Raw genomic sequence first — 11201 nt, forward strand, 5'->3', positions numbered from 1 at the left:
AGAGAAGAAGAAGAACATACTCACTGATTATTTAGATGTCATGTTAGTGTGTTTAGATCACGCTCATTCTGTGTCAGTTTACATGCAATGTGAAGCTATAAGCTAACTAAAGAGCGCTAACATTAGCATGCTAACACAACAATGCAGGACACATGTGATTGCAGACAATTTAGTCCAACACAAGCGTTAAACTCATCCGTGTGAACGTGAGTGTAGAGGGGTTGGAGGTGTGTCTCTGGAGGAGAGTGGAGGCTTCAGTATGCAGGAGGTGTGTCCAAACAACAGTTTGTTTTGGTTTCATGCTGGTGCTCAAGGGCGACCTCTATTGGATCAAAAAATCACACATTCTTCCTTTAAGAAAATGTTTCAGTGACGGTGATTAACAGTCAGAGCAGGTAGAGGCTTTCACTCTTCATTACACTCAGATACAACCACGAAATACATCTCTCCACTGTGACGTTGGAAAACATGACATTCAACAACTCATTTAAAATCTTATGTCCCTTACACACTGCCAATTCAAGGCAGGATATTTGTAACCCCACTACAACTCGGCTGCAATGTATATGCATGGAGGCAGGACAGTGAGGCAAAGTCTTTCTGCCTCTGATCCGCCATCAGAGGAAGTGACAGGTGTTATGGGGGGAAGCCAGAGGCCATGTATGCTGTTGAAGTTTTGCCTCTTAGCAGAAATTAATATTTGCTTTGTCAGAAAAAGAAAAGCACCTTCATGACAAAAAGAGGACATCAGAGCAGAAGGCAGAAGGTTATAAATGTTTACTAATTTATTTTAGGTTCAGCTTGTATTGCTACTGTAAAGCTATTTTCTTAATATTGTGTTACAGGTGCTATGGAAGAAAGAGAGGAGGATGACACACACCAAACAGCGCCAGGATCAGGAGTCGAACCGGCGACCAGTGACATGTGGACTGAAGCCGCTGTACATCGTGGGCGCCTGCTCTACCAACTGAGATAAACCAGCGCTTCTAAATTGTCTTTGAAACTAAACAAACAAGATGAACCTCTTGTGTTGTCTGTTTCAGTGAATTATGGTAGTAAAAGAACACATTTGTGGTTGCTTTGGTGACTCACATGTTATCCTGGTTTCAACAAACAAAAAGCAGATCCCCTGCATTAACTTAGACCGTTATCTATTCAACTGGCTAATGTTTAAATGCTAATGCACATGTCCATGTCACCTAGACTCTCTTACAGATTGGAGACTACATATAATGTATGAACCAGAAAAAGTTTTAAGAAGTAGTTAGCAAATAGAGCGCACCATAATTAAGCATTAAGCGCATGTGGTAGACAAAACTATCCTTTGCACGAGCTGCAATTGACTGCATTGTTGTGTTAGCATGCTAATGTTAGCGCTTTTTAGTTAGCTCATAGCTTCACATTGAACATAAATTGAAACCATGATCTAAACACACTAACATGACATCCAAATAATCACTGAGTATGTTCTTCCTCTCTCTAGTCCTTTACTAAAACAGCTTTTATACTCAAGGCCGTCCCGTCCATGTAAACACGGCTCTGACAACAACACAGCCAGCGGGACTCGGTCATGACTCAGAGAGATTTTTACAGACGATCTAATTGATTTCTGATATAATTATGTGTAAAATGTTGCACATTCTTCCTTAAAAACGCCCAAAAACCCAATGAACATACAAACAGTCTTTTGCATCATCTCTGGATCCCCTGTGAAAACAAAACTCACTGCCTACCTTTACAAAACTGCTAAATTGAAACCGCTGATAGACTCAGTGGATACCCAGCTCTGCAGTCACGCCTGAGGTGCCCCGGCCCTGACAAAGACATGAGTTATAGCCTGTGCAGGATGGTGCGATGCAGAACGGGTGCCAAGACAGCAGAGCGGTGCCAGGGTGAGCAGTCCGAGGGACGGGCAGTGGGAAGGCCAGGGGAGGTTGGAGGTGCATGTTAATCACTTCAGGAGCAGGAGGCAGAGCCCTGCAGGTGTCTGTCTCACAAAGGACCATTCACTGAGGGTCCGGACTGGCTGTCCCCGTGACCATCACAAACCGCTTCAGTCAGTCTAGTAGAGCCACAGGACACATTCTCATGTATGATCCAACAGACGGGTTATGAACCACGGCAGATTCACAGGACCAAGCTGAAGTGTCACATAAGATAATTCACATGTAATATGATATCCGCCCCTTCATTTAACATGTCTAGAAAGTGTGTATGCATATTGAACACACCTACGACCTCATGCATGAAGCAGTCAAGGGTGTGAAGGATTTAATTCCTGCTCTAATTAAACTAGACAAATATGCAATAACCTTTCAATGTAATAGTGCTTTAATGAAATGCTACGCTGACCATGGAACTATAACAAGGCAGGTTTCAAATCACTGGCACTTTATGAGGAGCATATCTGATATTATAATTACGTGCAGATGCAAAAGCCATCTTCAACAGTCAAGGCTGCCAACCTGCAAAAAGATGCACTGGATGTTTGTGCAGGCCTTCCTGTGAGGACGTCAAACTCAACGGCCATGCAAACCACAAGACAACCACTCAGGTGTTCCAACTTACATCCCATAAAAAGGACTTTTCTGAAGACTGTACAGGTGCGTGGACACAATGCTTCATTCACACTTCTCTGGATTGTTAAGCTTGTTAAGGTGAGAGATGTTTGGTGACTTAATGTAATTCCACCACATCTCTGACAGAGTGTCCAGTCAGCAAAATCCTTGAATGAAATGTTAACAGTGATCTTAGTCATGTTGTCATTCGTCTGATTAGCACAAACAGGCATTTTTCCCTCAGCACACATTATGAAATGTCATCACAAAAAAATCACAGGTGTAATTAATAACGTTAACTGATCCCCTTTTTAAATTCACATATGGCATGCAATGCTGGATGCCCAAACTAAACGTGCACAGGCAAAGTTTCAGATCATTAGGTGAATGTATGTTGGAGGGGGGGGGCGCTACTGAGCACACCATGGAGTAAGGTGTGTTTTCACTCAGCTCCTCCAGCCTCGCTAAATTTAAATAATAAACAACTTGTGTAAATCAGTGTACTTCTTGTGATGAAAGATACAACAGAAAACTCAAAGTACTTGGTCTTTTTCGATTCGATTTGAAATTTTCTAAATCCAAAACAAAAAAACGCCAACCAGAATTTACATTTTTAGACACTTCAAATCCATTATTACCCCTTTACCTTTTCTGAAGATTATTTCCTTTTTAATATAGATGGAAATGGAAATAACAGGAGCTTTCATAGAGACCCAAAAGATGCAAGATATTCTTTTGAAAAGCAGAGGACATCTGGGTCTAGTGTGTCTGCAGAAAATGTGCAAAAATACATACATGAGGTTATCTGATGAGTATACATCATTATCTAACTTAGTTTATATTGTTTTATTTGATTAATTCAGAGTTAGTATTACATATTTTATCACTCAGTATGTTCCCTCTCTGTTGTAGCAGATCTCATTATCATGAGCAAGTATGATCCACAGTGAAACAAACAGGACCTCTGTTAGGAACACTCATTGTCTGGATTAAATAAACCTAATGATGTTGTTGCCTTTAACTACCCGTGCTCTATTGCAATGCATTGCAAGTGTTATTTCAGCGTGTTGCAAAACCAATTAATGCATGCAGAGTTAGTGTTCTCTTTACTCTTCTCCTTTCTCATACGCCATGAAGAATGAAACAACAACAGGCTTTTTTGGCTTTAGGCATATGACTTTCATTGTTGCATGAGCACTGAGTGATGATTATTGATGTTTGACCCCTTTCCAAAGGGTGGCTCTTCATTCCCCATCATGCAGAAACATGCTGCAGCCCCCCCTCATCATGAAAAGAGTAGAAATGGATGGAGTGAAAGCCCCGACTCTCAGGCCAGTGCATCATGCTCCGATGGTGCCATGTCGTGTCCAATCCTGCAGATTTGGGACAGAGACATGACCTGACAGTAACCAGCATCTTCTTTTATATCCAAAACTGCCAACACGCTGCAGGGCCGATAGTTCAGATTACTACATCTTCTTCAGGCATCACACTTCTTGATGAATCAGCGCATCCGAGCATGAACCGCTGGAGAGATTGAAGCTGACCCCGTGTCTTGTCAGGTCCATTAGAAAATTATATTTTAACCTTTAAGAACGTCGAGTGGGTGATACAACAGGAAACAGCGGCCCTGCTGGAGTCAGATCTGCTGGGTAAAAAGATACTTTGAAATTTCTCCATGAACAATAATATAAGCCAGAGTGTGCAGATGTGGGTTTTTTTTTGTTTTTACATTAATTAGCTTGTTAACTGGTGATTATGGCAGTGAATTTTAACGACTCTGCTTTCCGCCTCAGGAGAGGACGGAGAATATAAAACAGAGGACAAGAGAAAGTTGTTTTATATTTTTGCCAGCACACAGGGAAGCATGTTAAGCAGGAAACAGATAAAATAGGATTTCAAACATTAGTATTCATGGGAAGTCGTCCTGTTTATCCGCGGTCACAGAGCATTTTTATTTATTTTTTTTCAGTTTTTTGAGCACATTCAAAGGTGGAAAATTCTGCTTCTGTCCAGAGACTAGTCAGCGTTTGAGTTGCAAATATTTTCAAACCGAGCTCCGCTTTGTGAAAGCCAATGAACCTTTAACATATTCTGTAAAAGTGAGGATGTGCTGACTAGAAGCATCCGAGGAGACCTTTGCAAATATCCCTGGTATGAACCTGTTTACATTTATATGCAATATGCGCCTTGTGATCCTACAAACTGAAACAAAGGCTGCAGGTTAGTATTCAATCTAGAATAACAGAAACATGTAGATCCATGCATGAAAAAAACCTTTGCACCACCGTTTGAGCTTTGATGTAATCTGGCATTAAAAAAACCATTGAGTGAAACAAATAAAAAAGGTTGTTTTCCCCTCTCACTCTCTCTCTGAGGATGCCTGGAGTGTCTGAGTCGTCTGCTTCACTTGTGATCGGTGCAAAACGTTGGCAGAAATCTTGAAACCTCTCGAGCAGAACAAAGATAAAGTATAGCCTCTGCAGTGTAGATCTGATTCCTGTGGATCTGTCTCTTTTACTTCACCTTCAACCCTTTTTACTAGTTTGTATGTGTTTTCCTTCCACACTTCCCAACATGCACACACGCAGCCATGACACCCACTGAGGCCTTATACTGTTCACATCGCAGTTTCACTGGTTCAAATATTTAGAATTCTCTGAAAATTCATTTATCAGACGCTTTTATCCAAAGCGACCAACATCAGAGAGTAAGAACAACACAAGCAAGGATCTAGAGAGGAGGAAACAACGTCAGGAAATGCAAACAAACAGCTTTAAGTCTGATTGGACACACAGGTGCTAACAGGAAGTGACCATAGGTGCTGACAGGAAGTGACCAGAGGTGCTGACAGGAAGTGACCAGAGGCAAAGCACAACATCGACAGCTGTTCTTCAGAATTCTAATCAGCATCAAAACCATCCTAAATATCATCATCATCATCATCATCATCATCATCATCATCATCATCATTAGGTGGGTAGGTTTTCATAAACAGCTGGGTCTTTAATTTTTTCTTCAAGGTGCAAAAGGACTCTGCAGATCAAATTGAGTTTGGAAGTTAATTCCACCACCAGCAGGAGGCGACAGAGGAGAAGAGTCTAGTTAAGGACGTGTATGTACTGTATATATATATATACACAAAATTTGAATTAAAAGGAAGACAAATAACACATCTTAAAATGAGAAACAATGATCATGGAGGTAAAAATATTTAAAAAGTAGAATGTTTTAAGTAGACAAATCTAAGACAGAGTTAGCAAACTGCATTTGAGCATGTAAGTTATGACAGAGTTTTGGACCCCGGACTGCAACAACCCGACAGCCCTTTGTCTTCAAACGGGCTCTAGGTACAACCAGTAAACCCTGATCAGCAGATCTGAGGGGGCTCCCAGGCTCATAAGGAGTTAATGAGTGCAATCATAGGGGCCTGCTCATGTAGAGCTTTAAAAGTAAGTAATACAATTTTAAAATCAATACGGTAGTCCAATGCAATGAGGCCGGGATTGAGGGTATGTGGTTTACAGTCTAGCTGCAGCGTTTTGAACAACTGAAGTCAGTGATGGGATATCCCTGAGTAAAGGGCATGGCAGAAGTCCAACTGGGACAAAATAAAAGCACGGACTACAGTACCTTGTGTAAGTCTCGTCACATGATCAAATAGAGTCTTAAGACTGGACAACAACATACACAAAATACCCAGCACTGCATCTAAGATCTAAGACCAAAGAAAAGAATACAATTGTTCATTTGATGGCGTTGTGTTCAAAAGTTTATTCATAGTTTATTTTATAGTACTATATAAAATTATAGGATATTTGCCTCTAACTATTTTCTTTTGCACCATGACAGAGATGGTTTGGCACGTTTGGGGGTATGATTGTTTAGTGTTTAAGGTGGAGGTTTCTAAGAAATGATGTATTTTTGAAACATAGTTGATATGTTCCCTTTAGGGCCCCGCTCACTATTGTTTACGCCCCTGGACTTGAGAGCTATCCGGGTGTGAAAAAAGCTGAACAGGTCCATTTAAAGTCTACTGAGTGGCCTCTTCATGGTCTGGAGCTCAGGTCGATGTTTTGAAGCTTCATGCAAAATGCAGCAGCACTATTAACCCAACAACAGCACAGAGACAGCCGCCCCTTCTCCAAATCAGGTGATAGGAGGAGACACACCGGAAGACTCTCCATGGTAACTCACTCACAAACAGGAGGGGCCAAACAATGGACTAGTAAAGGATGGGATGATTGACAGCTCGTTGCGGCTCTCGCTGCATCCATTAGCGATAAGAGCTTACAACAACAACACCACGATAACATCAAAATAACACGATTTATCCACGTCTTAGATACGAAATAAAACAATTTAAGCAGCATGCGATGTAGTTCCCACAGCTGAAGCACGTTTATAAACACCGACTGTTTCTTCAAAGCATGTTAAATCTCGTTGGATCACACCGGGTCCGTGTTTTGCGCATCAACACCTGCGCACTCACCTGAACGGAATGTGAGGCTTCGTTTCATCATTTCTACCTGCACTTTACATTATTACATTGTTGTTAGAACATTGTTGTCACACCCTCTTCCTCCTCATCCTCAGTTGTAAATGCACAGGCTAAAACTCCACAGCAACATAATCACCACATGGATTTGCAGGAGAAAACAAAAAGCGCAGATTTGCACATTACCTCAGTTTCTCCTGATCACCCTTCGTTCTCTGAAGGCGAAGAGACTCCCCAGGGTGCTGTGAGGTACTCCGAGCCTCGTCTGAATAACGTGATTCTGTATGAACTCTGCTGCTGCTGCAGGGAGAGATACCACTGTTACAACCTCTTCAGTCTCTGGCTGTCACACACAGGTCGCTGCTTCAGTCCCGCGTCACAGGCGAAACGGAAGTGGTCCAACTGATCTTAAAGTTATTTTCTTGTACTTCTTAAGGAGACTATGGTTAAAACTACTAATTATCTACTGCGACGTTGTTTCAGTGTGAAGGCAGAGCAGTAGCCTCTGTCTCTCTCTCATCCTCAGTGCTGCATGCTGCTGTCCGTCACGGAGTGAGTCTCCGCCCCCCATCACCACTCACACTGTACTGGAGGATTTGTGATGGAAAAATTATAAATTCATTCATTTACTGTCATCTACCCTTAAATTATAGTTATTGCAGTGTAGACATTATCACAATAGATTGAATTAAGAGGTCCATTTAATGAACACAGGGGCGTGTCCAGATTCATTTGACCCGGGTGGCCAGACTGGGGCACTGACTTGTGCAGGGGTGGCCTGAAGTTAGTGTGCACAAACATACATTTCCATTGTAAAATGTCTTAACTTTAAAACAGTAACAGTCAGTGGCGATTCTAGAGTCTGTTGGGGCGCTTAACAAAATTCACCGGGGGGGCCCTCCAACTAGTATTCATCGCCATTAAATAATCTGACACCCAAAGGAATTTACATAATGGAAAAGATAACTTTCAAAATAAGACTGCAAAATGCAAAATTCCTTGACAGATGGTTTCCATGGCAACACGTGATGGAGGATGTTTAGATACAGGTTGGCAAGGGAAAATGTCATGATATTTTAATTTAATAAAATATATAATGAAAAGGGGATGTATGTAAACATTATTTTGGTTGCAAAAACTGAAAGTAAATCATGGTCATGTCATTGGTGATGTGTGTGTCACTTTTTTGTTTTGGTCTGTGTTTTGTTTTGGGTTTGTGTGTGTGGGTTTTTTATTTTTTATGTGGGTTGCTTGTTTTTTTGTTGTTATATTTTTCAAATATATAAAAATAAATGAATGCAAAAAAAAAAAATCTGACACCAACGGCATTTAAGTTTTCACAGGAATATTGCAGAGTTTAGCGGTGCAACATCATTGAGTAATGTCAGCCCCTCACATTGTCAAATTCAGAGTCACTGCTACAGTATATGGTTAAAAGTTTGGCAGTCCTCTGGTATCAATGTGTTTTGCTCCATCATCTTTGTCTGACTTACTGAGTCACCTTAAATTAGAGCATTATGTTCGGCTTGGAAGATATTAAGAGCAGGATAAAGGATCATTTGACGACTGTATATGCATGTTTCTCTGCTTAACACTCCTGATGTGTTGATTGATGTAATATTTGTCTTTCTTAGTTTTTCTTTATGTGAAACTTTTACTCTGTCGTCTTGGTCAGGACTCTCTTGAAAAAGAGGTCTTGTATCTCAACATCAATATTTATCTGGTAACATAAAGGTAAATTAAAAAAATAAAACACAGAAGAGTAGCTAAATATAAGTCTTCTGAGCTTAACTCTTTAGGTACTCCAAAAGAAGATGTACATCATGACGTCATAATTTACAGTAACTTTAGAAAATGCAAGCAGACTGACACATTAACCGTCAAAAATACATTTATTAGCAACATTTCAGAAATATTGACACTAAATGCTTAGGGTTAAGCATTAATGCTAACCCTAACCCAATCCACTGAATTATATCTTCTACGTCTTAGGTCCTTCTTCTCTGAGAGCACCGACCTCCTTTTGTAGAGGGGCTAAAGCGCAAGAGTTTTCTTCGACATTATATTAACTCGTCACTCAGACGCATCAGTTATATTTTGGTTTATCGTACCTTCTTTCACATCTTCAGTTCCTCCAGTTTTTTTTTTCCAAAAGTAAATAACTTACTAACAATGTGGCATTTTCAAGTTCACCAAAAAAATATGAGGAAAACAGCCTATTGTGAGAATATTTTTTCAGAGTTTAAGTTTGTAAAAGCAATACATCAACTTAAAACACAAACAGGGCAACTGAGTGAAGATATGTGCAGAACAAAAAGAGTTAAAGGTGATTTATTTAATCCTGTGCTTCAAGATTGTAAAAGAGGTGTCATTCATTCATATTTGGTTTCTTTGCTCATGTCAGAGTTTAATTTCCAAAACAATAACACATATTTAATGTGTTTTTTTCTCAGAACACTTAAACACTGTCCTTGAAAAAAACAGGAGCAGGAAGTAGAAACATTCGGATACCTTCCCCCTTACTTAATAACAACATAAGTTACAATTTTACTTCAATTCATCTATCAGACGCTTTTATCCAAAGCAACAAACATCAGAGAGTAAGAACAACAGAAGAAGGTATCAAGAGAGGAGGAGACAATGTCAGGAAGTGCAAACGATCAGCTTTAAGTCTGATCAGACACACAGGTGCTGACAGGAAGTGACCAGAGGTGCTGACAGGAAGTGACCAGAGGCAGAACACAACATCGACAGCTGTTCTTCAGAGTTCTAATCAGCATCAAAACCATCCTAAATATCATCATCATCATTAAGTTAGTAGGTGTTCATAAAGAGCTGGGTCTTTAGCTTTTTCTTAAAGGTAAAAAGGGACTCTACAGATCTAATGGAGTTTTGTAGTTCGTTCCTCCACCGGGGGGCGACAGAGGAGAAGAGTTGGAGACTTAGGACCATGTTGTGAAGGTTGGATCAGACGCCTTTCATTGACAGAGCGTAGTGGGCGGGAGGGAGTGTAGACCTGGATCAGAGAGTTAAAGTAAGGAGGAGCCGTTTTTGTGGTGAGCAGCAGGGTTTTAAATGTGATTTGAGCAGTAACTGTGAGCCAGTGGAGAGAGATGAACAGAGGAGTGACATGTGCCCTTTTATTACTGCTGATACAGAATCAGATGATACACTTGTTCATGTTTAAACAACTCGTTTTGTGTAACAAAACACACTGAAACAATGAAGTACAGTCATCTAAATGTTAGATTTACTCAATCAGTTCATAATTCCCCATCCCATTTTCTTCATACATTCTTTTAAACTGAGTAACTTTTTATATTATTATCAGAGAGGAGTACGCAGTTTCACTCCATGTTGAAATATTGGTTGTTATGTAGTACATGCGTCTGGACTTATAGCCCTGTCTTTGATCCTCTTCATTGGACACAAACATGGAGATCATCAGGTAAGACTCTATTTCTGGATTTAATTAAGTTTTTAAAATCAACTACTAGATCTTTAAATGTCAACACACATGAGACTGTTTGTGTGTTCTCTCTAACATTCACATAATTTATAAGTCTCATTTCCATTTTTCTGAAACACATACAAAGGTTTTAGTATAATACACGTGTTGCCCCACACATCAGTGCAAAAACTGAAATATGGAAGTAGCAGTATACATTATATTTCCTAATTTATTTACACTTTCAAATTCTCCGACAGCTCCTGGATGTCTCTGTATGGATCAAACCGCAGTAATCATAGACGGTGTGAATTTACATCGACTTGTTCACGTTACAAATAAGTCAGGATCCTCTTTTTCCCATGGTATTATATTTACATTTTAACACAATGAGATACAGCTTTTTAAATTCTCATTGTATAGGTCTAAATGTAAAATGACTGCATTAACCAAAGAAACAAAGAGACAAATAGACAGAGAAAAAAGACAAAAAAATACTAAAGAGCAGTCAGGAGTCCTCTTCACAATTTGTTGCTAACTCCGAATATCACAACAATGTTTATTTCCCTTTTTATCTGAAGCTGCAGTCCCCTGTTCAATGAAGCATAAATAAAATCACCAGTACATGGGAGAAGGATGCTCGAAAATCCAACCAAGCAAGGAAGAGTGGTTGAAGGTATACTGTGAAATAAAATGT

General features: G+C 40.0%; 1 protein-coding gene across 2 annotated transcripts in view; it reads right to left on the reverse strand.

Moving 5' to 3' along the window:
- Positions 1–7569, reverse strand: part of arvcfb (ARVCF delta catenin family member b) — a 263985-nt gene extending 256416 nt beyond the window's left edge. For both annotated transcript variants that reach the window (XM_061037314.1, XM_061037313.1), the window contains exon 1: positions 7243–7569. The gene's annotated coding sequence lies outside the window, so the exon portion shown is untranslated. The remainder of the gene's footprint in view (positions 1–7242) is intronic.
- Positions 7570–11201: the final 3632 nt, after the last annotated feature.

Source organism: Labrus mixtus, chromosome 5, assembly GCF_963584025.1.
Source record: "Labrus mixtus chromosome 5, fLabMix1.1, whole genome shotgun sequence".
Classification (NCBI taxonomy): domain Eukaryota; kingdom Metazoa; phylum Chordata; class Actinopteri; order Labriformes; family Labridae; genus Labrus; species Labrus mixtus.